The following is a 23796-nucleotide window of genomic DNA, read 5'->3' on the forward strand; positions in this document are numbered from 1 at the left end:
ATATATGTGTGTGTGTGCGAGGAGAGAGAGAGGGGATGTATGAGAGAGAAAGAGAGAGGGGTTTATGAGAGAGTGAGACCAGGTAAACGGAGACTAATACATCGAACCTCTTTAGTGTATTTCTGTCAGTATTAATCGTCCTTAGTGGAGGCGCAATGGCCCAGTGGTTAGGGCAGCGGACTCGCGGTTTCGATTCCCAGACCGGGCGTTGTGAGTGTTTATTGAGCGAAAACACCTAAGAGCTCCACGAGGCTCCGGCAGGGGATGGTGGTGAACCCTGCTGTACTCTTCCACCACAACTTTCTCTCACTCTTTCTTCCTGTTTTTGTTGTGCCTGTAATTCAAAGGGTCAGCCTTGTCACATTGTGTCACGTTGAATATCCCCGAGAACTACGTTAAGGGTACACGTGTCTATGGAGTGCTCAGCCACTGGCACGTTAACTTCACGAGCAGGCTGTTCCGTTGATCGGATCAACTGGAACCCTCGACGGAGTGCCAGCAACAACAATAATCGTCCTTAATCTGGGTAATAGCACTTCCTAGAGACGTTGTGAGCTCGGAAGGGAGCAGAAAATATCCAAAGAGTGCCGTGGGGGTGTGTTTGGTGTTCAGAATGTCTTACTGAGAAGAAGAAAATTATGAGAACGTAAACACGTTCCTTGTATGCTTCCGCTGTATAGATCAAAATTATAGAAGGGGATGTATTTACATTTTTATATTTTCATCACACAGCAATGTTTTCCTAATATTTAAATCTATTTTAGTTCTGATTCTCGGTACACAGTGCATGTATATATACATACGAGGGTGCATATATATGCACATAGCATAATCTTGCAGTGTAAAATATTCACACATATTCACTATTTTTCTAAACCGTGCCGCATTACAAATGGAATTTTTGGTCTTCAAATTTGTTTTGGTGAATAAGTCGAACCAGCCACTTTTTTGGCTGTGAAATTTTGGTTGATTTGTATGCCGGAAAACACGGTGTGTATGTGTGTGTGTGCGTGTGTGTAAAAGAAGGAGAGAGAGGGGGGAAGGAAGATGTACTCTAGAATAATCGGGTGTGCGTGTGTGCCAACAAGCCGTATATATATCTTATATTTCTATATTCACAAAGGGGAGAATACGAAGTCCCTTCTATTCTGCTAGGCAACAGAACCCCTTCGCCCTTCATCCCTCACCTCACCCATCCAAAACTGAAGAAGAAGAAGACGAAGCCAACAATAACAGGGTTACGCGTGTCTTTGTTTGAAAGTGTGTGGCAGATTAAGAAAGAGTATGGTTGCCGGTAATGGAGATAACAGCAGCGAGTAATTAACGAGAGAAGACGATGGTGGGTTTCTGTGAAGAAATGAGGCTATGATAGGTGGGCCTTGTTCATACCATATATGGTTGTGTTCGGGTGTGTGTGTGGTGTGCGTGCGTCTCTGTCTGTCTGTCTGTATGCATGCATGTACAAGGTACATACACCTCTATATAAATAATTATACGCTTTTGAGTATGTGTGCATATATACATACATACATACATACGTGTGTGTGTGTATCAGTGAAGGCGCGTGGCTTAGTGGTTAGGGTATTCGGCTCACGGTCGTAAGGTCGCGAGTTCAATTCCCGGCGACGCGTTGTGTCCTTGAGCAAGACACTTTATTTCCTGTTGCTCCAGTCAACTCAGCTGGCAAAAATGAGTTGTACCTGTATTTCAAAGGGCCGGCCTTGTCACACTGAATCTCCCTGAGAACTACGTTAAGGGCATGCGTGTTCGTGGACTACTCAGCCACTTCCACTTCAATTTAGTGAGCACTCTGTTCCGTTCATCGGATCAACTGGAACCCTCGGCGTCCTAACTGACTGAGCGCACAATAGATGTATATTCGCATGTTTCTGTTTCTTGTGTCTATAAGCATACATGTGGTGTGTGTCTGCTTTAATAGTCATAGTTGTGACGAGGGTTGGTGGTCTCGAGCCGCTAAGTTACAGGGACATAAACACACCAACAGTTGTCAAGCGGTGCTGGGTCACACACACATATATATATATGTATGTATGTATGTATATACACGCACGGTCATTAGAGGTTCCGGTTGGATTCCCAAACGTGACCATCCGAGACTATGGATGTTATCCAAACATCTCCACCTTGGTCTCCTTACGGTTGGCAGGAGACCTAAGGGGCCTTTGCAATTCTTTCCAGTGACATTCAAATCACGTGACCATAGTAATCCCAGAGATGAGACCTCCCAATACTGGAAAGAAACGGCTCGAGGGAGAAATTGCCTGATTTCCGAGTTATTTTCTGGGGCTAAATTTACCTTTCGTTCTCTTTTACCCGATGCAGATAAAACAAATACCTGCTATATACTGAGGGAGGGGACTAGGAACCACTTCATGAGACTGAACCCGACCCACCCACAACACTACTCCATTGTCATAATTGTCGATCTCGCGACAGAGGAAGGAAATCGATTATATTAAAACAAAGTCGAAGAAAATCAAAACTCTGTTATTGGCGGATCTGGCAGTGATTAAGGGATAGATTAAGGGAGCCCAGTGTACTTTCTGGAAGTAATTTTCTACTTTTCATTATATTATTTATTTTATGATATATTTTTATTATTCTTTTACTTGAACGTAAACACACCAACATCGGTTGTCAAGCGATGGTGGGGAGACAAACACATATACACGACGGGCCTCTTTCAGTTTCCGTTCAGTAATGCCTACATCCACACGCATATATACACGTTTTATTATTATTATTATTATTATTATTATTATTAAGGCGGCGAGCTGGCAGAATCGTTAGAACGCCGGGCGAAATGGTTAGCCGTATTTAGTCTGTCCTTACGCTCTGAGTTCAAATTCCGCCGAGGTCGACTTTGCCTTTCATCCTTTCGGGGCCGATAAATTAAGTACCAGTTACGCACTGGGAGTCAACGTAATCGACTAGTCCCCTCCCCACAAATCTGAGGCCTTCTGCCTATAGTGGAAAGGATTATTATTATTATTCATCGGTTGTGAAGGCGCGTGGCTTGGAGATTAAGATATTCGGCTCCCGATCATAACGTCGTGAGTTCGGTTACCGGTGGTGCATTGTGCCCTTGAGCAAGGCACTTAATTTAACGTTGTTCCTGTCCATTCTGCTAGCAAAAATGAGTTGAACCGGTAATTCAGAGGGCCAGCCTTATCTCGTTCTGTATCTCGCTAACTCTCACTGAAGGCCACGTGAACAGAACTCGTGTTTGCAGAATGCTCATCAAACTTGCACGTGAATTTCACGGGAAGGCTGTTCCATCGATCGAACCAACTGCAACCCTCGTCGTCGTCGTAACCCATGGCGTGCCAGTTATCATTGATAGATAGAAATTAGAGTGATTCGAGGGCCGAGTTTCGTGCATTAGCATTTACATAATGTGTGTGTATACTCACAAACTGGCACAAAGAAAAGAGGGAGGAGAGGCAGACGCTTTGTATGTCTTTGGTGCCAACCAAACAGTTATAAAAAATTTTCGTGCCATTCTTTATCCTAACAAGATTGCCCCGACTCACACACACACACACACCCTCTGTCTTCCCATGAATCCCTATTTATAATCTGTGTCGACAGCCAGTGCCTTCTCTCTCTCTCTCTGTAATTAAAACCCTTAGTTTACACTTTTAGCCTTTAATTCTGTGTAAGGTAGAGGGAGAACACTCCGGAAATACTTCCGGTATATTTTTATGCTATTTACAACATCACCATTAACAATATTATACACACACACAACTAAAATACACTTCCTCTCTTTCCCCACTCAATATCCTCGTAATCTTTAAAGATCAGCCACGCGTCTAATAAACAGATGCTGAGTAGACGATAGACTCTCGTTACCAATAATATAAATGTGTGTGTGTGTGTGGACGCAGGCGTTGCTGAATGGTTAACAAGTACTTTTCGCAAGTATTAGATCACGAGTTCGATCCCAGTGTGTGTCACCAAGGGTTTTTTGCCACTGTGTTTTGGCTAGCTTCAAATGGACTTTAGCTGGGGTTATGTGAGATAATACCTATGCGTGTTGTTTCTTTTGGGCATGCGCCAATCGTGTACGAGAGAGAGAGAGAGAGAGAGAGAGGACGGTTCAGGTAGTATAGGGGGTCTGGAGGCTCGGAGGCTTATAAAACGAGGCTGTGGTTGCCTATCGGAACTTCACCGAAAAAGAAAAATAATAATAATCTCAGACATGACTTTATGATAAGAAACTCATTTTACAAGCACGTGGTTTCCGATTCAGCCACACTGCGCAATGCCATGGGCAAGTATCCGGGTCGACTAAAGTCTTGTAAGTGGATTTGGTAGACGGAAACTGAAGGAAGCCCGTCGTGGATATATATATATATATATATATGTTGTGTGAGAGAGAGAGAGAGAGAGAACTCCAGACAAAGATGCCATTGCGTGGGGCCGAACCCAAAACTATGTGGTTGTGAAGAGACCTTCTTGATCGTGTGTGTTTGTGCCTGCTAGCTGTCTTTTACATATGCAGATTTAAATATAATTCTATACACACAGAGTATGCAACCAGGTGGAACCTGTTCTTCGTCATGCTCCATTTACTGTGTGACTATTAGTGAATATTTAGTGCAATTTACTGTGAAGTTACCATCGCCATCAACATTTCCAGCAATGCCTCCACGACGACGACCACCACCAGTGACCTTATTTTAATAATTACTGACGGCACGTACCTGATATATACATACATATATATCCTTTTCCATAATAATTCCTTATTTCGAACTCAAATATTTAACCATCTCACATCGTCTCTGATGAAGGGATATCCATAATATCCCAGAAACAGCTGTAAGACTATGTCTTTTTCCTTATAAATGTCCTGAAAACTCCTCCTAGCCTTGTCTTTGTTATCTCATTTTGTCCACACCAACACCGGTTGCCAAGCAGTGGCGAGGGAGAGATACAGCTACACATACACCGGATATATATACGACAGGCTTCTTTCAGTTTCCATCTACCAAATCAACTCACAAGGCTTTGATTAGACCGACGCTATAGTAGAAGACACTTGCCCGAGGTACCACTCAGTGGAACTGAACCCGGAACCACGTGGTTGGGAAACAAAGTTCTCACCACACAACCACGCCTGGATAAAATTTATAATTGCATCTATCGATCTGGTCCAAGTAAATCGATAACATTGTAAAAGTTTTCTATTGACCTGAAGTGTGCTGGCACCTGAATAAACCAAAATACTTTTTGGCTTATAACAGTCGCGATTAGGCATTAGCTGTTCCAGGAGGAAGGGAAACTGCACCAGACTTTCGCTCAGTTAAAACTCTTGGACATTTTGGAGGCAGAAGAACAAGTTTCTTTTTTTAATCTAATTCAGTCAATCGGTTGGTATTTGCCGATGAAGAATGAAAAGATGACGACCAGGACAATGATGATGATGATGATGATCTTATGCGTACACGTGAATTCAATAGGCTATCTCGATTCCCTCTTGTGACTTCTTTTGATAGAATTCTGAAAGCTTTGCTGCAGACAAGAACTTCATAAAAAATATTTTGCTCCCTGCAATCAGTAAACATAAACAGATGCATTTTTTTTTTTTTTTTACCTGCTGTTAGTGTCTTGGTTTGGTGGGGTTGAGGATGGCGGGGGTCGAATCAAATAACACCCAACGGGGTACGCTTGATGGAAGTACACTTGAGCTTCTCAGACGATGTTAAATTTATCAGTAACAAAACCCCTATCTTTCTTGCGGGATTAGGGTAACACACCCACCCACCCCACCAACAACTTCCAGTGATATGTCAGTTTAATGAACTGTGCCCTAGTGTGGTGTGTGTTAGGCACACACACACACACGTGTATGTATGTATGTATCCTTTTTTTTGTTCTTTAACTACCTTCAGTCGTTTGACTGCGGCCATGCTGGAGCACTGCCTTTCAGTCGAACAACTCGACCCCAGGAGTTATTCCTTGTAAGCCTAGTCCTTACCCTATCGGTCCCTTTTGCCGAACCGCTAAGTTACAGGGACGTAAACACACCAACATCGGGGGGGGGGGGGATACATATATATATATGTACGACAGGCTTCTGCCAGCTCGCCGCCTCACAAAAGTAAATTACAAGCACTTTGTGTGTGTGTGTGTGTGTGAGAGAGAGATACCCTAACCACTGGGCCACGCATCTCCAAGAAGATAATTTCGAGAAATCGAGTTTATTTTGTGTTTATTAAACTTTTCTGCGTCTTGTTCAGATGCATGCTGCTCACCATCCTGAGTTATTTCCCTTAGTCTGTCATCATCATCATCAGCAGGATGGATGGATAGACAGATAACTAGATAGACGGAGGGATGAATGGAGAGATAGATAGAGTGCGTGCGCATCAGTCTTGGCCGTCTGTAGTGATTCTCATTGTTTTTTTGTGTACAAAAGTGAAAAAGAAAGAAAAAGCCGACCACATTTGCGCTGAAGAAGGTCTAAATGACTCCCAAGGGGATCACATCAAGCATCTTCCAACATCGTTATTATAATAGCAGAGATAAAAAGAGACGGCAAAAGAGTCTCTATATACACTCTCACACATGTACGCATCTAAGTGCGTACAGGCGTGGCAGTTGGTTTATCAGTCACATGGTTCCGGGTTCAGCCCCGCTGCGTGGCACCTTGGACAAGTGTCTTCTACTATAGCTTCGGACCGATCAAAGCCTTGTGAGTGGATTTGGTAGGCGGAAACTGAAAGAAGACCGTCGTGTATATAGGATATATGTGTGCGTATTTCATTTTGATTGCGTTCTCGCCCTTCCCACACGACTGCACCACCAGTGTTTTACTAGTACTTGATTTATCGATCCTAAAAGGATAAAAGGCAAAGTCGACCTCTGTGGAATTTGAACTCAGAGCGTAAAGACGGACGAAATGCCGCCAAGCATTAGATCCGGTGTACTAACGACTCTGCCAGCTCGCTGCCTTAGAGTATCGCAATAATAAGGCCAGCATTTCGATCGCATACGAGGTCGACTGTGCCTTTTATCCTTTCAGGGTCGATAAATCAAGTACCAGTTGCGTACTGGGGTCGATCTAATCGCCTGCCTCCTCCCCAAAAATTTCGGGCCTTGTGCCTAGATTAGAAAAGAATATCTACATACACATACAGATATCTGTGTGTAGTTAGGAGTGTGCAAACACTAATGTGAACATTACACACATACACGCGTGTAATTGTGTGTGTTCACATATATTCCACTTGAAAATTGCTTTACTTCTAATATGGCAAGAAAGCAAAAACAAACTTATCAAAACTACAAAAAATAAATTTTCACCCCCACTGAATGATGGAAATTTAAGGTATCGTAAATTATTCCGTTGTGGAAGCCAGACATTAAACTTTTTCTCTTGGTTTCTTTCATGTTTACTGTTCCGTTTCATTTCAGTGACTTCAAACAGAACAATCGCTTTGTGTTCCCTCATCTCCTATCACTCCCAGCCGGCAACTGCCAGAATCGTTAGTTAATATGGCCCACTTCACCTGGATGCCAATAGGTACCACATGGTAGTAGTCAAACCAACGAGGGTCGATCAAATTGCTAGACATAGCTCCTCTTTCAAATCAATGGCTGAGCAAATATATAGCCACCCATGGTTGCTAGAAAAAGCAGCTAATCTCCCTCAATCACGATAGGTGCAGGCATGGCTGTATGATTAAGAAGGTCGCTTAGCGACCACGTACATCGTCTCGGATTCAGACCCACTGTTTGGCATCTTGAGAAAATGTCTTCTAATAAAGCTCCGGTTCGACCAATACATTGTGAGTGAATTTGGTAGATATATGTACATATATACACACACACACATAAATACATATATATATATATACATAATATACGACGGGATTCTTTCAGTTTCTGTCCACCAAAATCCAGTGTCCCAAAGTGGGCCTGAACTCGGAACCATTTGGTTGAGAAGCGAGCTACCTACCACACAACCACATATATAAATACACATGCGCGCGCACCACTTTTTGTTTTCAATTTCCGCCGACTAAATCCATTCACAAAGCTTTGGGCGGCCTGAGGCCATACTTTAAGGCACTTGCCCCAAGGTGTCATCCAGAGGGACAGAACCAAAAACCATGTGATTGGAAAGTGAGCTCCTTACCACATAGCCACGCCCGAGAGAGATTAAGAGATATAAAGAACCTGGAATGAAAGTTCATAATTCTGGGTAAAAGGAACAAATAAAGAATATGTAAATAAAGACAGAGACTGAAATTTAGGGTATTATTAATTTTTATTTAATTCCGAAGTCACAATCGTTTTATTACAGCATAAAAACAAAATAACATAACAATATGAATATAAATGAACTCACAGCGTTAAACAAATTACATCCATATTCTTTGCATTCTGTAAATTTCAACAACACACACACTTCATTTACCAGATGCACTTTTGGACTTTATCCATAGTCTCATAAACTCGACACATTTCATGAGTAGAGAGACCAAAAAAAAAAAAGGTGCGTTGCTTCCCTTTCAGCTAGATTTTTTACATTGCAGAGCTTGGGTGCCAATCCATGTAAAAAAAACACATTGTAAACAGTTGGTGTTAGGAAGGGCATCCAGCCATAGAAATCAGACCAAAGACTTGTCAGCTGTGGTCAGCATGGACAACGGACGTTAAATGATGGTGTATATAGAGGGTGACAAAGTCTGGATGAATGAACATGCTCACAATGATTTTATTAAAACCACAAGGGTTCTAAATAAAGCGGGGGCAATACACGGGACACATAAGGGTCGGGGGCTTGGTCAGATGAGATTACCTATAGAGATGCTCGCAAACTGGCGGAAATGTGAATTCTTATCTCAAACTTGAACAGTGGAAGCACGAGATGTCAGGCCTCTACGATAATTTCACATTCGGAAGCTGCATGGATAAAACATTGATTCATACAGACGAGATGTGGTCTAACACAACATCGAAGACGCCAAATGCATCTTAGGAGGGACACAGACTTGCAACAGAACGAGTGGATACTGAAAAGTCCATTATCCATGGAATTTAAACTTTTTATGTCCCAATTAAATATTTCAAAAAATAGCCGACAAGCTGTATTAAATCCTTCCAATATCTCTGTTATCAATAAATTTCTATTTCTTTCAGTCACAAACCCTATGCATAAAATGAGTAAAGCAAAGAAAGTTTGTCACTCACTATCCACGATAAACGGTCAGCTTTTATGCTGAAACCAAATCATCTTGAGTTGCATTTGAAGTTGAAACATAGTGCGTATGTAAATTCAGATTTAAATTGCAACCAACGCAAAACAAAAGGAATTTTGTGTCGAAGAGAATCATTTGACCATCATTCCAACAGTCAAATTGTTCCCTTTTGTGCACAACCCTAAAAAAATCATTTGATCAGCGACAAGGAATCAGTCGACCAGCACAAAACATTGTGTTCATGAAACTGAAAATGTGTTTGCCACTTGAAGTATTGAAGCAGCTTGCTCCAGAAAGAATAATAGAATCTTTGAAAGCCAACAGCATTATTGCCACCTGTAAAATGTGTGTTTGCACACACAATATGACTTTGAAGACATTGGCCAGATCGGTGGATGGATTTGTATGGCGGTGCGGAGGACAAAAATTTTTATGATAAATTCGACCCTGTGACTTAAATATCGATGTATTTTATAGACTGGAAAATATCATGCGTTACAAAAAAAAAAAAAAAAAACATCGATGAAGCAGGGGGAATAACTGTTGCATGTTTTTAGTTTGCATTATTTCCCCTTGTTTATGTAACATTTGTGTCAAATACAACTGTTTCTAATGATAAGAAGACTTGAGATCCCTTAAGCAGCATGGAATTTATCTGAAGAGCTAGAGGAAAATAGAGACTAGTGTATGGTGGATATGGCTATATTAAACAAAAAAGACTTGTACAATGGGATTACTACCCATTTCAAAGTGAACCATTCGGAAAATTTTGTTGACCCTATAACAAGTGTTCATAGAAATTCGGTTGAATGTTGTTGGAAGAATGTAAAACGACGATTTAAGGGTATGATGGGGTACACACGGACATGGTTGAATCGTATCTCGACGAATTACTTTGGAAAGAACAGTATGGAAAAGCTGGAATTGAAAACATTTGGAAGCCCCTTTCAGAATGGTTCACATTCAAAGACATTGCACTTAGAATTTCGGCCAGCTCGCTGCCCTTAACAGTAATTATTACGAAATAATAAAATCACATAGGATGACTAGCTGATAACTTGTATTTACTTTGTCCAGAAATTCTGACAAGATTGAAAAAACCAAGAATTGAATCAACTGTATTGTACAGAAAGTATCTTCAAAAATATGAGCCTTATGCATTAGTATTTCTGTTGCTGTCAGTTTTTGATTTTTAAAAATTTCATGTGCCGATTCTAGTTTTGTATGATAATTCAGGAAATAAAATTCATTTTTGCCATAAATTAATAAAAAGTTAATAGTTTTTAATGTTTGCACATTTTGGGTAATTTTAGCCAATCAAAAAACCAGACATATAGTCTGTTTAAATTGACAACTTCACTTTTGTTGTGTTGCATTGAAAAAGTAGGGATGAGCCACTGCATAGCTCCTGATCACAACAGCTATGTTCCATGTGGACCAGCTTGGACGATTGTTGACATAGATTAACGTTCTCTCAAATCTAACAGCAAATACAACTAAAAAAAGGGGTGCTACATGAACAATGGGTTTTCAAAGTGCATCGTGAGACCAAACATGTTTTTCTTTATGGCAAGATTGCAACATACTGGAGGAATGCATTTAACAGTCGATTCTCACATTCCTGAAATCAACGGTTAAAATGTTCACCACAGAACAGTCGAGCACAACGTTGAGTTTATTAACCCCAAAGATGGCACCAACATGAAACTAGTGTAAGCACGTGGGCCAGGGTAAAACAAGCAATAAACGAAGCTGCAAGATCCATGGTTGACTCGTATCTGAGAGTATGTGGTGCAGGAGGTATGAAGACGCGAAGATACTTGGGAAATTGACATCTGATTCATCCAAAACAACCATATGAGAATGACCTAGAGGAGAACTTGCGGCAGGCGCAATCACTGCAAAGCATTATCTTGGATTTGCTAAATACTTCAGAGAGTCAAAGAGTGCAAAAAACCCTGACAATGCTAACACTGCTTCTTCTTTTAATATAGAAAACCTGGAAGAAGACTCACCAGAAGCAATGACAAGATGAGCCCCAATACATTAGAAAAGGAACAATTTTAGAAAATAGTAAATTGAAATGTGAACAAATGATCGATATATTGTATTATTGGGCAAAAGAAGATTTAGCAAAGGGAATATCCCAGGAATGTCGCATAGCGAATATAGCAGTCTCAGATTGGAGAACTTTTTGCTGTGATATATGTGCAGAATATTATGTTGCACAAAACTTTAAGCTGGGAGGGCCAAACTGAATTGTGGAGATAGATGCAAGAAATTATAATGTTGGCCATCAGGTTAAAATGCAGTGGGTGTTTGGTGCTTTGGAAAGGGATACAAAAAGATGTGTTTTTGTGGCAGTGGAAGACCAGTCTGCAGACACTCTTATGTATTATACAAGACCGTATATTGCCTGGTACAACTATAATTTCTGACCTCTGGCGTTCGCATAATACGCTCAATCAGCTAGGATATAGACATTTGACTGTAAATCATTCTATAAATTTTGTTGATCCGGTAACATTTGCCACAACCAACCACATAGAATGCTTATGGAAGCATGTAAAGAATCTCAACAAAAGAGAACATGGAACAGCCCGAAGTTTACTGCAGACGCATCTGATTGAATTCATGTGGCGTTATGAATTTAAGGACGAAATCTTCAGGAAGTTATTGGAACGAATTCTCTTTCTTCAAGCAGTCCCTTGTAGGAGTTGCTAAACGTGACATCACATCCCAAGCACCCACCGACACACTCGCTTTCTCGCTCTCCAGCCTGTAGTCATTCGAATTGAGTGAAGTGTGTATTAGAAACGATATTTTGAGAAATAGTCTTTCGAAAAGAGACTTCGATGGAAAACAATTATAAACAGTGGGAGACCAACACCGAATTCACCTAATTTGCGAAGTTACAAGAAATTTACGAGACAATTTCAGGTTAATTTGTATGAAATGAAAAAATGGTTAACTGGAAGTGCTACACTTAATATGATGGTGCCGCTACAACGGCAGGACAATTAAATGGGTTACAGGCAAAAGTAAGAAAGAAATATGAATGTGCGACCTTTATTCATTGTTGTGCCCATATCCTAAATTTAGTTCTTTCACAATCATGCTCTGCAAAGAAAGAATGCAAGATATTTTTTTCTACCCAGTCCATAATAAATGGACTGGGGACATAACTTACGAAATCACCAAAAAGGGCTAATGCATTAGATAACATTGTTAAAAAAAGATTTCCGTAAACAACAGCAACTAAATGGAATTACTCCTTACGTCTCATTATTACCACAAAGGAAAATTATACACCAGCGACCAAAATAGCTATGAATCTCAAGTACCTACGACGTTACACTAACGAATCTTTTCAACGTAACCACTAGCAATGGAGATAAGTATCGAATTAGAGGCGACACTTCCGTAAAGATTGCAACATCTTTTGGTATTATTCTATTTACTACCACCGAAAAATAATCCTGTAACCGCCTATAATGGTCCACTTGTGGAGTAGTAAACACCCCCGTCCCTACCAGTTGCTGCACAATGAAACCGTGCACGTAGCAAGCCTTTCATTGGCCGACAGTGACCGATGAGAGGAAGTACTTGGGCGTGTTTAAAACAGGGTAACAAATGATGGTGAGGTACCTGCAGATTGATGTGGCAGCGCAGACATGAAAAAAGGGACCACACGGATAATTTTTACTCTGACCCCAAAGTTAGACTTATATGTCCAAGTAAATCAGATCTAGGTAAATTAAGATTATTTTAGATAAATATATCACTAGATTAAATAATTTTAATCACCTTAAACTTTGGAATAGTACTAATGATACTTTAAAAGAGTTTAAATACCTTAAAATGGTGAAGGATGCCAACATTGGGTATCTTTGAACCTTCTTTCTTTTTTTTTTGACCAAACTGTCAGGGGTCCAGTTTACTTAAACTTACTCATGGAAAAAGTAGATCTTTCTGATTTGACGGGCGCCACTTTGCATTTATGTTTTATGTAGTGTTTTTGGTACCGAAACACTTTCAAACTTCGTACACTTCTATATTTTGTGTTATAGAACAGTTAAAAATTTTCGTATTCAAAGTTATTTCAGGTAAAAAAAATTGTCTTATTTCGATAATTTCAACTAATCACTGACGTCTATTCAATTGAATACAGTTACTGCTGTATATGCTATTTATCCCTGTTAGTTCTGACATTTTCTATGAGCTATGAGCAAGACTGTTCATAAACACGTGTGTTGCTTATTTTATCATTTTATTTTCGACGTATAATTTAATTGCTATTTGTTCATATTTTGTTGCTTATTCTTTCATTTTTATTTTGTTCTGACTGTGTGTAAACACGTTCATTTTTTCTTGTGCTTAATTGTTTGTATTTTACATTACATTGTGAAAATGACTAGTCTATGCAAGTTGTTTAGTGTAATAAAAACGCAAGAGGATGCGGTGGAGTACTTAACAGAGAAGGGTATTATACTGTCCACAAAAAAATGTGTAAATGGGCACTTAATGAAGACAAAATCCTTGAGTAATCGTATTATGTGGCGGTGTACTGTCAGAGGTTGTTGTGTTAAAGTTTCTATTGGAAAGGAAACTTGGCTGGAAGGTAGCACACTTCCTCTGTGGGCGGTAGTCATTATTCTTGTACTGTTGGGTCAGGGGACTGACCACAGTCCGCTATTGTGAAAACGAACTGGGGATGAGCCCCAATACAGCTGTGGATTATAACAGTTATGTGCAAGAAGTATGTACACCCGCTATATAATTTCAACATCTGCCTGAACTCTGTGTACTTTCATGGAATGAATGTCACATTTCCTTTACAGATTGTGATATACTGCTTGTAATTTTCAATCTATCCATCACCACTGCTGCAACAGCAGATAGTATTAATTGGCTCAAGAGACATGGACTCTTAAATACACCCCTCGTGTGGCCTCATGGAAGTAGCCAAAGACAATTTGTCGGATGGCATGATATGGCCATGTGGAAAAATGGTTTACATTAGAAAAGGAACATTTCTAGAAAATAGTAAATTGAAATGCGAACAAATGATCGATATATTGTATTATTGGGCAAAAGAAGATTTAGCAAAGGGAATAATCCCAGGAATGTTGTATAGCGAATATAGCAGTCTCAGATTGGAGAACTTTTTGCCGTGATATATGTGCAGAATATTATGCTGCACAAAACTTTAAGCTGGGAGGGGGCCAAACTGAATTGTGGAGATAAATGAAAGTGCATTTGCCAGAAGAAAATATACTGTTGGCCATCAGGTTAAAATGCAGTGGGTGTTTGGTGCTTTTGAAAGGGATACAAAAAGATGTGTTTCGGTGGCAGTGGAAGACCGGTCTGCAGACACTCTTTTAGGTATTATACAAGACTGTATATTGCCTGGTACAACTATAATTTCTGACCTCTGGCGTTCATATAATACGCTCAATCAGCTAGGATATAGACATTTGCCAAAACCAACCACATAGAATGCTTATGGAAGCATGTAAAGAATCTCAACAAAAGAGAAAATGGAACAGCCCGAAATTTACTGCAGACGCATCTGATTGAATTCATGTGGCGTTATGAAAGTACACAGAGTGGACAAAATCACCTGCGGAGAACGGACTTCAAAGAACAATGGCTAAACCATTGACCATAAAAAGTCTGCCTGGCAAACTTACGAAATATGTCACAAAAATCAACCCAAAAGTGAATGGCCTTCACATCATGGGTCCATCCAACAGTGGAAAAAGCTGTATTTTAAAATCTATTAGAAACGGCCTTAGGTGGCCAAAAGAGATGCTAAGCTTCTGATAATTTCACATTCGGAAGCTGCATTGATAAAACACTAATACACACAGATGCGGTGTGGTTCACAACAAACAACGTTAAAGAAGCCAAATGTATAGTGGATTATAACAGTTATGTGCAAGAAGTATGTACACCCGCTATATAATTTCAACATCTGCCTGAACTCTGTGTACTTTCATGGAATGAATGTCACATTTCCTTTACAGATTGTGATATACTGCTTGTAATTTTCAATCTATCCATCACCACTGCTGCAACAGCAGATAGTATTAATTGGCTCAAGAGACATGGACTCTTAAATACACCCCTCGTGTGGCCTCATGGAAGTAGCCAAAGACAATTTGTCGGATGGCATGATATGGCCATGTGGAAAAATGGTTTACATTAGAAAAGGAACATTTCTAGAAAATAGTAAATTGAAATGCGAACAAATGATCGATATATTGTATTATTGGGCAAAAGAAGATTTAGCAAAGGGAATATCCCAAGAATGTCGTACAGCCAATGTAGCCGTCACAGATTGGAGAACTTTTTGCCGTGATATATGTGCAGAATATTATGCTGCACAAAACTTTAAGCTGGGAGGGGGCCAAACTGAATTGTGGAGATAAATGAAAGTGCATTTGCCAGAAGAAAATATACTGTTGGCCATCAGGTTAAAATGCAGTGGGTGTTTGGTGCTTTTGAAAGGGATACATAAAGATGTGTTTCGGTGGCAGTGGAAGACCGGTCTGCAGACACTCTTTTAGGTATTATACAAGACTGTATATTGCCTGGTACAACTATAATTTCTGACCTCTGGCGTTCATATAATACGCTCAATCAGCTAGGATATAGACATTTAACTGTAAACCATTCTATAAATTTTGTTGATCCGGTAACATTTGCCAAAACCAACCACATAGAATGCTTATGGAAGCATGTAAAGAATCTCAACAAAAGAGAAAATGGAACAGCCCGAAATTTACTGCAGACGCATCTGATTGAATTCATGTGGCGTTATGAAAGTACACAGAGTGGACAAAATCACCTGCGGAGAACGGACTTCAAAGAACAATGGCTAAACCATTGACCATAAAAAGTCTGCCTGGCAAACTTACGAAATATGTCACAAAAATCAACCCAAAAGTGAATGGCCTTCACATCATGGGTCCATCCAACAGTGGAAAAAGCTGTATTTTAAAATCTATTAGAAACGGCCTTAGGTGGCCAAAAGAGATGCTAAGCTTCTGATAATTTCACATTCGGAAGCTGCATTGACAAAACACTAATACACACAGATGCGATGTGGTTCACAACAAACAACGTTAAAGAAGCCAAATGTATAGTGGATTATAACAGTTATGTGCAAGAAGTATGTACACCCGCTATATAATTTCAACATCTGCCTGAACTCTGTGTACTTTCATGGAATGAATGTCACATTTCCTTTACAGATTGTGATATACTGCTTGTAATTTTCAATCTATCGATCACCACTGCTGCAACAGCAGATAGTATTAATTGGCTCAAGAGACAATGGACTCTTAAATACACCCCTCGTGTGGCCTCATGGAAGTAGCCAAAGACAATTTGTCGGATGGCATGATATGGCCATGTGGAAAAATGGTTTACATTAGAAAAGGAACATTTCTAGAAAATAGTAAATTGAAATGCGAACAAATGATCGATATATTGTATTATTGGGCAAAAGAAGATTTAGCAAAGGGAATAATCCCAGGAATGTTGTATAGCGAATATAGCAGTCTCAGATTGGAGAACTTTTTGCCGTGATATATGTGCAGAATATTATGCTGCACAAAACTTTAAGCTGGGAGGGGGCCAAACTGAATTGTGGAGATAAATGAAAGTGCATTTGCCAGAAGAAAATATACTGTTGGCCATCAGGTTAAAATGCAGTGGGTGTTTGGTGCTTTTGAAAGGGATACAAAAAGATGTGTTTCGGTGGCAGTGGAAGACCGGTCTGCAGACACTCTTTTAGGTATTATACAAGACTGTATATTGCCTGGTACAACTATAATTTCTGACCTCTGGCGTTCATATAATACGCTCAATCAGCTAGGATATAGACATTTGCCAAAACCAACCACATAGAATGCTTATGGAAGCATGTAAAGAATCTCAACAAAAGAGAAAATGGAACAGCCCGAAATTTACTGCAGACGCATCTGATTGAATTCATGTGGCGTTATGAAAGTACACAGAGTGGACAAAATCACCTGCGGAGAACGGACTTCAAAGAACAATGGCTAAACCATTGACCATAAAAAGTCTGCCTGGCAAACTTACGAAATATGTCACAAAAATCAACCCAAAAGTGAATGGCCTTCACATCATGGGTCCATCCAACAGTGGAAAAAGCTGTATTTTAAAATCTATTAGAAACGGCCTTAGGTGGCCAAAAGAGATGCTAAGCTTCTGATAATTTCACATTCGGAAGCTGCATTGATAAAACACTAATACACACAGATGCGATGTGGTTCACAACAAACAACGTTAAAGAAGCCAAATGTATAGTGGATTATAACAGTTATGTGCAAGAAGTATGTACACCCGCTATATAATTTCAACATCTGCCTGAACTCTGTGTACTTTCATGGAATGAATGTCACATTTCCTTTACAGATTGTGATATACTGCTTGTAATTTTCAATCTATCCATCACCACTGCTGCAACAGCAGATAGTATTAATTGGCTCAAGAGACATGGACTCTTAAATACACCCCTCGTGTGGCCTCATGGAAGTAGCCAAAGACAATTTGTCGGATGGCATGATATGGCCATGTGGAAAAATGGTTTACATTAGAAAAGGAACATTTCTAGAAAATAGTAAATTGAAATGCGAACAAATGATCGATATATTGTATTATTGGGCAAAAGAAGATTTAGCAAAGGGAATAATCCCAGGAATGTTGTATAGCGAATATAGCAGTCTCAGATTGGAGAACTTTTTGCCGTGATATATGTGCAGAATATTATGCTGCACAAAACTTTAAGCTGGGAGGGGGCCAAACTGAATTGTGGAGATAAATGAAAGTGCATTTGCCAGAAGAAAATATACTGTTGGCCATCAGGTTAAAATGCAGTGGGTGTTTGGTGCTTTTGAAAGGGATACAAAAAGATGTGTTTCGGTGGCAGTGGAAGACCGGTCTGCAGACACTCTTTTAGGTATTATACAAGACTGTATATTGCCTGGTACAACTATAATTTCTGACCTCTGGCGTTCATATAATACGCTCAATCAGCTAGGATATAGACATTTGCCAAAACCAACCACATAGAATGCTTATGGAAGCATGTAAAGAATCTCAACAAAAGAGAAAATGGAACAGCCCGAAATTTACTGCAGACGCATCTGATTGAATTCATGTGGCGTTATGAAAGTACACAGAGTGGACAAAATCACCTGCGGAGAACGGACTTCAAAGAACAATGGCTAAACCATTGACCATAAAAAGTCTGCCTGGCAAACTTACGAAATATGTCACAAAAATCAACCCAAAAGTGAATGGCCTTCACATCATGGGTCCATCCAACAGTGGAAAAAGCTGTATTTTAAAATCTATTAGAAACGGCCTTAGGTGGCCAAAAGAGATGCTAAGCTTCTGATAATTTCACATTCGGAAGCTGCATTGATAAAACACTAATACACACAGATGCGATGTGGTTCACAACAAACAACGTTAAAGAAGCCAAATGTATAGTGGATTATAACAGTTATGTGCAAGAAGTATGTACACCCGCTATATAATTTCAACATCTGCCTGAACTCTGTGTACTTTCATGGAATGAATGTCACATTTCCTTTACAGATTGTGATATACTGCTTGTAATTTTCAATCTATCCATCACCACTGCTGCAACAGCAGATAGTATTAATTGGCTCAAGAGACATGGACTCTTAAATACACCCCTCGTGTGGCCTCATGGAAGTAGCCAAAGACAATTTGTCGGATGGCATGATATGGCCATGTGGAAAAATGGTTTACATTAGAAAAGGAACATTTCTAGAAAATAGTAAATTGAAATGCGAACAAATGATCGATATATTGTATTATTGGGCAAAAGAAGATTTAGCAAAGGGAATAATCCCTGGAATGTTGTATAGCGAATATAGCAGTCTCAGATTGGAGAACTTTTTGCCGTGATATATGTGCAGAATATTATGCTGCACAAAACTTTAAGCTGGGAGGGGGCCAAACTGAATTGTGGAGATAAATGAAAGTGCATTTGCCAGAAGAAAATATACTGTTGGCCATCAGGTTAAAATGCAGTGGGTGTTTGGTGCTTTTGAAAGGGATACAAAAAGATGTGTTTCGGTGGCAGTGGAAGACCGGTCTGCAGACACTCTTTTAGGTATTATACAAGACTGTATATTGCCTGGTACAACTATAATTTCTGACCTCTGGCGTTCATATAATACGCTCAATCAGCTAGGATATAGACATTTAACTGTAAACCATTCTATAAATTTTGTTGATCCGGTAACATTTGCCAAAACCAACCACATAGAATGCTTATGGAAACATGTAAAGAATCTCAACAAAAGAGAAAATGGAACAGCCCGAAATTTACTGCAGACACATCTGATTGAATTCATGTGGCGTTATGAAAGTACACAGAGTGGACAAAATCACCTGCGGAGAACGGACTTCAAAGAACAATGGCTAAACCATTGACCATAAAAAGTCTGCCTGGCAAACTTACGAAATATGTCACAAAAACCAACCCAAAAGTGAATGGCCTTCACATCATGGGTCCATCCAACAGTGGAAAAAGCTGTATTTTAAAATCTATTAGAAACGGCCTTAGGTGGCCAAAAGAGATGCTAAGCTTCTGATAATTTCACATTCGGAAGCTGCATTGATAAAACACTAATACACACAGATGCGGTGTGGTTCACAACAAACAACGTTAAAGAAGCCAAATGTATAGTGGATTATAACAGTTATGTGCAAGAAGTATGTACACCCGCTATATAATTTCAACATCTGCCTGAACTCTGTGTACTTTCATGGAATGAATGTCACATTTCCTTTACAGATTGTGATATACTGCTTGTAATTTTCAATCTATCCATCACCACTGCTGCAACAGCAGATAGTATTAATTGGCTCAAGAGACATGGACTCTTAAATACACCCCTCGTGTGGCCTCATGGAAGTAGCCAAAGACAATTTGTCGGATGGCATGATATGGCCATGTGGAAAAATGGTTTACATTAGAAAAGGAACATTTCTAGAAAATAGTAAATTGAAATGCGAACAAATGATCGATATATTGTATTATTGGGCAAAAGAAGATTTAGCAAAGGGAATATCCCAAGAATGTCGTACAGCCAATGTAGCCGTCACAGATTGGAGAACTTTTTGCCGTGATATATGTGCAGAATATTATGCTGCACAAAACTTTAAGCTGGGAGGGGGCCAAACTGAATTGTGGAGATAAATGAAAGTGCATTTGCCAGAAGAAAATATACTGTTGGCCATCAGGTTAAAATGCAGTGGGTGTTTGGTGCTTTTGAAAGGGATACATAAAGATGTGTTTCGGTGGCAGTGGAAGACCGGTCTGCAGACACTCTTTTAGGTATTATACAAGACTGTATATTGCCTGGTACAACTATAATTTCTGACCTCTGGCGTTCATATAATACGCTCAATCAGCTAGGATATAGACATTTAACTGTAAACCATTCTATAAATTTTGTTGATCCGGTAACATTTGCCAAAACCAACCACATAGAATGCTTATGGAAGCATGTAAAGAATCTCAACAAAAGAGAAAATGGAACAGCCCGAAATTTACTGCAGACGCATCTGATTGAATTCATGTGGCGTTATGAAAGTACACAGAGTGGACAAAATCACCTGCGGAGAACGGACTTCAAAGAACAATGGCTAAACCATTGACCATAAAAAGTCTGCCTGGCAAACTTACGAAATATGTCACAAAAATCAACCCAAAAGTGAATGGCCTTCACATCATGGGTCCATCCAACAGTGGAAAAAGCTGTATTTTAAAATCTATTAGAAACGGCCTTAGGTGGCCAAAAGAGATGCTAAGCTTCTGATAATTTCACATTCGGAAGCTGCATTGACAAAACACTAATACACACAGATGCGATGTGGTTCACAACAAACAACGTTAAAGAAGCCAAATGTATAGTGGATTATAACAGTTATGTGCAAGAAGTATGTACACCCGCTATATAATTTCAACATCTGCCTGAACTCTGTGTACTTTCATGGAATGAATGTCACATTTCCTTTACAGATTGTGATATACTGCTTGTAATTTTCAATCTATCCATCACCACTGCTGCAACAGCAGATAGTATTAATTGGCTCAAGAGACATGGACTCTTAAATACACCCCTCGTGTGGCCTCATGGAAGTAGCCAAAGACAATTTGTCGGATGGCATGATATGGCCATGTGGAAAAATGGTTTACATTAGAAAAGGAACATTTCTAGAAAATAGTAAATTGAAATGCGAACAAATGATCGATATATTGTATTATTGGGCAAAAGAAGATTTAGCAAAGGGAATAATCCCAGGAATGTTGTATAGCGAATATAGCAGTCTCAGATTGGAGAACTTTTTGCCGTGATATATGTGCAGAATATTATGCTGCACAAAACTTTAAGCTGGGAGGGGGCCAAACTGAATTGTGGAGATAAATGAAAGTGCATTTGCCAGAAGAAAATATACTGTTGGCCATCAGGTTAAAATGCAGTGGGTGTTTGGTGCTTTTGAAAGGGATACAAAAAGATGTGTTTCGGTGGCAGTGGAAGACCGGTCTGCGGACACTCTTTTAGGTATTATATAAGACCATATACTGCCTGGTACAACTATAATTTCTGACCTCTCGCGTTCGTATAATACGCTTAATCAGCTAGGATATAGACATTTGACTGTAAACCATTCTATAAATTTTGTTGATCCGGTAACATTTGCCACAACCATCCACATAGAATGCTTATGGAAGCATGTAAAGAATCTCAACAAAAGAGAAAATGGAACAGTCCGAAGTTTACTGCAGATGCATCTGATTGAATTCATGTGGCATTATGAATTTAAGGACGAAATCTTCAGGAAGTTATTGGAACGAATTCTCTTTCTTCAAGCAGTACCTTGTAGGAGTTGCTAAACACGTGACGGCAGCACATCCCAAGCACCCAGCGACACACTCCCTTTCTCACTCTCCAGCCTGTGGTCACTCGAATTGAGTGAAGTGCGTGTTAGAAACGATATTTTGAGAAATAGTCTTTCGAAAAGAGACTTCGATGGAAAACAATTATAAACAGTGGGAGACCAACACCGAATTCACCTAATTTGTGAAGTTACAAGAAATTTACGAGACAATTTCAGGTTAATTTGTATGAAATGAAAAAATGGTTAACTGGAAGTGCTACACTTAATATGATGGTGCCGCTACAACGGCAGGACAATTAAATGGGTTACAGGCAAAAGTAAGAAAGAAATATGAATGTGCGACCTTTATTCATTGTTGTGCCCATATCCTAAATTTAGTTCTTTCACAATCATGCTCTGCGATGAAAGAATGCAAGCTATTTTTTCTTCTACCCAGTCCATAATAAATAGACTGGGGACATAACTTTCGAAATCACCGAAAAGGGCTAATGCATTAGATAACATTGTTAAAAAAAGATTTCCGTAAACAACAGCAACTAAATGGAATTACTCCTTACGTCTCATTATTACCACAAAGGAAAATTATACACCAGCGACCAAAATAGCTATGAATCTCAAGTACCTACGACGTTACACTAACGAATCTTTTCAACGTAACCCCTAGCAATGGAGATAAGTATCGAAATAGAGGCGACACTTCCGTAAAGATTGCGACATCTTTCGGTATTATTCTATTTACTACCACCGAAAAATAATCCTGTAACCGCCTATAATGGTCCACTTGTGGAGTAGTAAACACCCCCGTCCCTACCAGTTGCTGCATAATGAAACCGTGCACGTAGCAAGCCTTTCATTGGCCGACAGTGACTGATGAGAACGTGTTAGCAACATCCACAGAAACCATAAGAGAATATCATTCGTAGTCTGTCAGTGGTCAGTAGAGACAAAAAAACTACATACAGACATTGGCATCCCAGGAATTAGTGGAAATCGATGAGTTGAAATTCAGGAAAACAAAATATCAAAGATCTGAAGGACAGTGTGAGTTTGGAGGCATATGCCGTGACAGCCAACAAAATGTACTAATTGCATTGCTAAATAACAAGCGGGATAGGGCCACAACCATTAATTTTGCAGCATATTAAACCTGGAACAACAACAATATGTGACGGCTGGAAAACATAGTCTTGGAGCTTAAAGTTTCAAGCATCTCAATGTCAATCGCATTTACATTGCCGTGGATCCTCTCACCAGAGCTCACACAAACGACAGCGAAAACCTGCGGTGGCAAATCCAACACCAAATGAGATGCACACACGGCATGTAAACCTCTTCCAAACATTAATGCAGGATGCTGCTGAACTTTGTAAGCCACAGAGACAGGTAAGAATATTTTATAAGCTTGAGGCCCAACAACAAAAAAACAAATAGCCTGCTAGGTTTTAAAAAATGTGTAGAAAACGAATATGAAAAAACAAATTTGCACAAACAGGGGTGGTTAAGGAGAGGACTTTCAGAAAATTCACAAGATTCAATTTTTCCCTCATAACTTTCAGGAAAATGGATATATAGTGATGAAATG

The 23796-nt window shown here is 39.6% G+C and overlaps 7 pseudogenes; all 7 read left to right on the top strand.

Annotated features, from left to right (window-relative positions):
• The first annotated feature begins 10102 nt into the window (after nt 1–10102).
• Nucleotides 10103–11989, top strand: LOC149132428 (uncharacterized; annotated as a pseudogene).
• Nucleotides 11990–14025: 2036 nt separating this feature from the next.
• LOC149132429 (uncharacterized) lies at nt 14026–14969 on the top strand (annotated as a pseudogene).
• Nucleotides 14970–15213: 244 nt separating this feature from the next.
• Nucleotides 15214–16197, top strand: LOC149132430 (uncharacterized; annotated as a pseudogene).
• A 1426-nt stretch (nt 16198–17623) lies between these two features.
• On the top strand, nt 17624–18642 carry LOC149132431 (uncharacterized; annotated as a pseudogene).
• Nucleotides 18643–18820: 178 nt separating this feature from the next.
• On the top strand, nt 18821–19873 carry LOC149132432 (uncharacterized; annotated as a pseudogene).
• Nucleotides 19874–20051: 178 nt separating this feature from the next.
• LOC149132433 (uncharacterized) lies at nt 20052–21037 on the top strand (annotated as a pseudogene).
• A 235-nt stretch (nt 21038–21272) lies between these two features.
• Nucleotides 21273–22273, top strand: LOC149132434 (uncharacterized; annotated as a pseudogene).
• The last annotated feature ends 1523 nt before the right edge of the window (nt 22274–23796 follow it).

This window comes from Octopus bimaculoides, chromosome 15 (genome assembly GCF_046866305.1).
Source record: "Octopus bimaculoides isolate indiv1 chromosome 15, ASM4686630v1, whole genome shotgun sequence".
Taxonomy (NCBI): domain Eukaryota; kingdom Metazoa; phylum Mollusca; class Cephalopoda; order Octopoda; family Octopodidae; genus Octopus; species Octopus bimaculoides.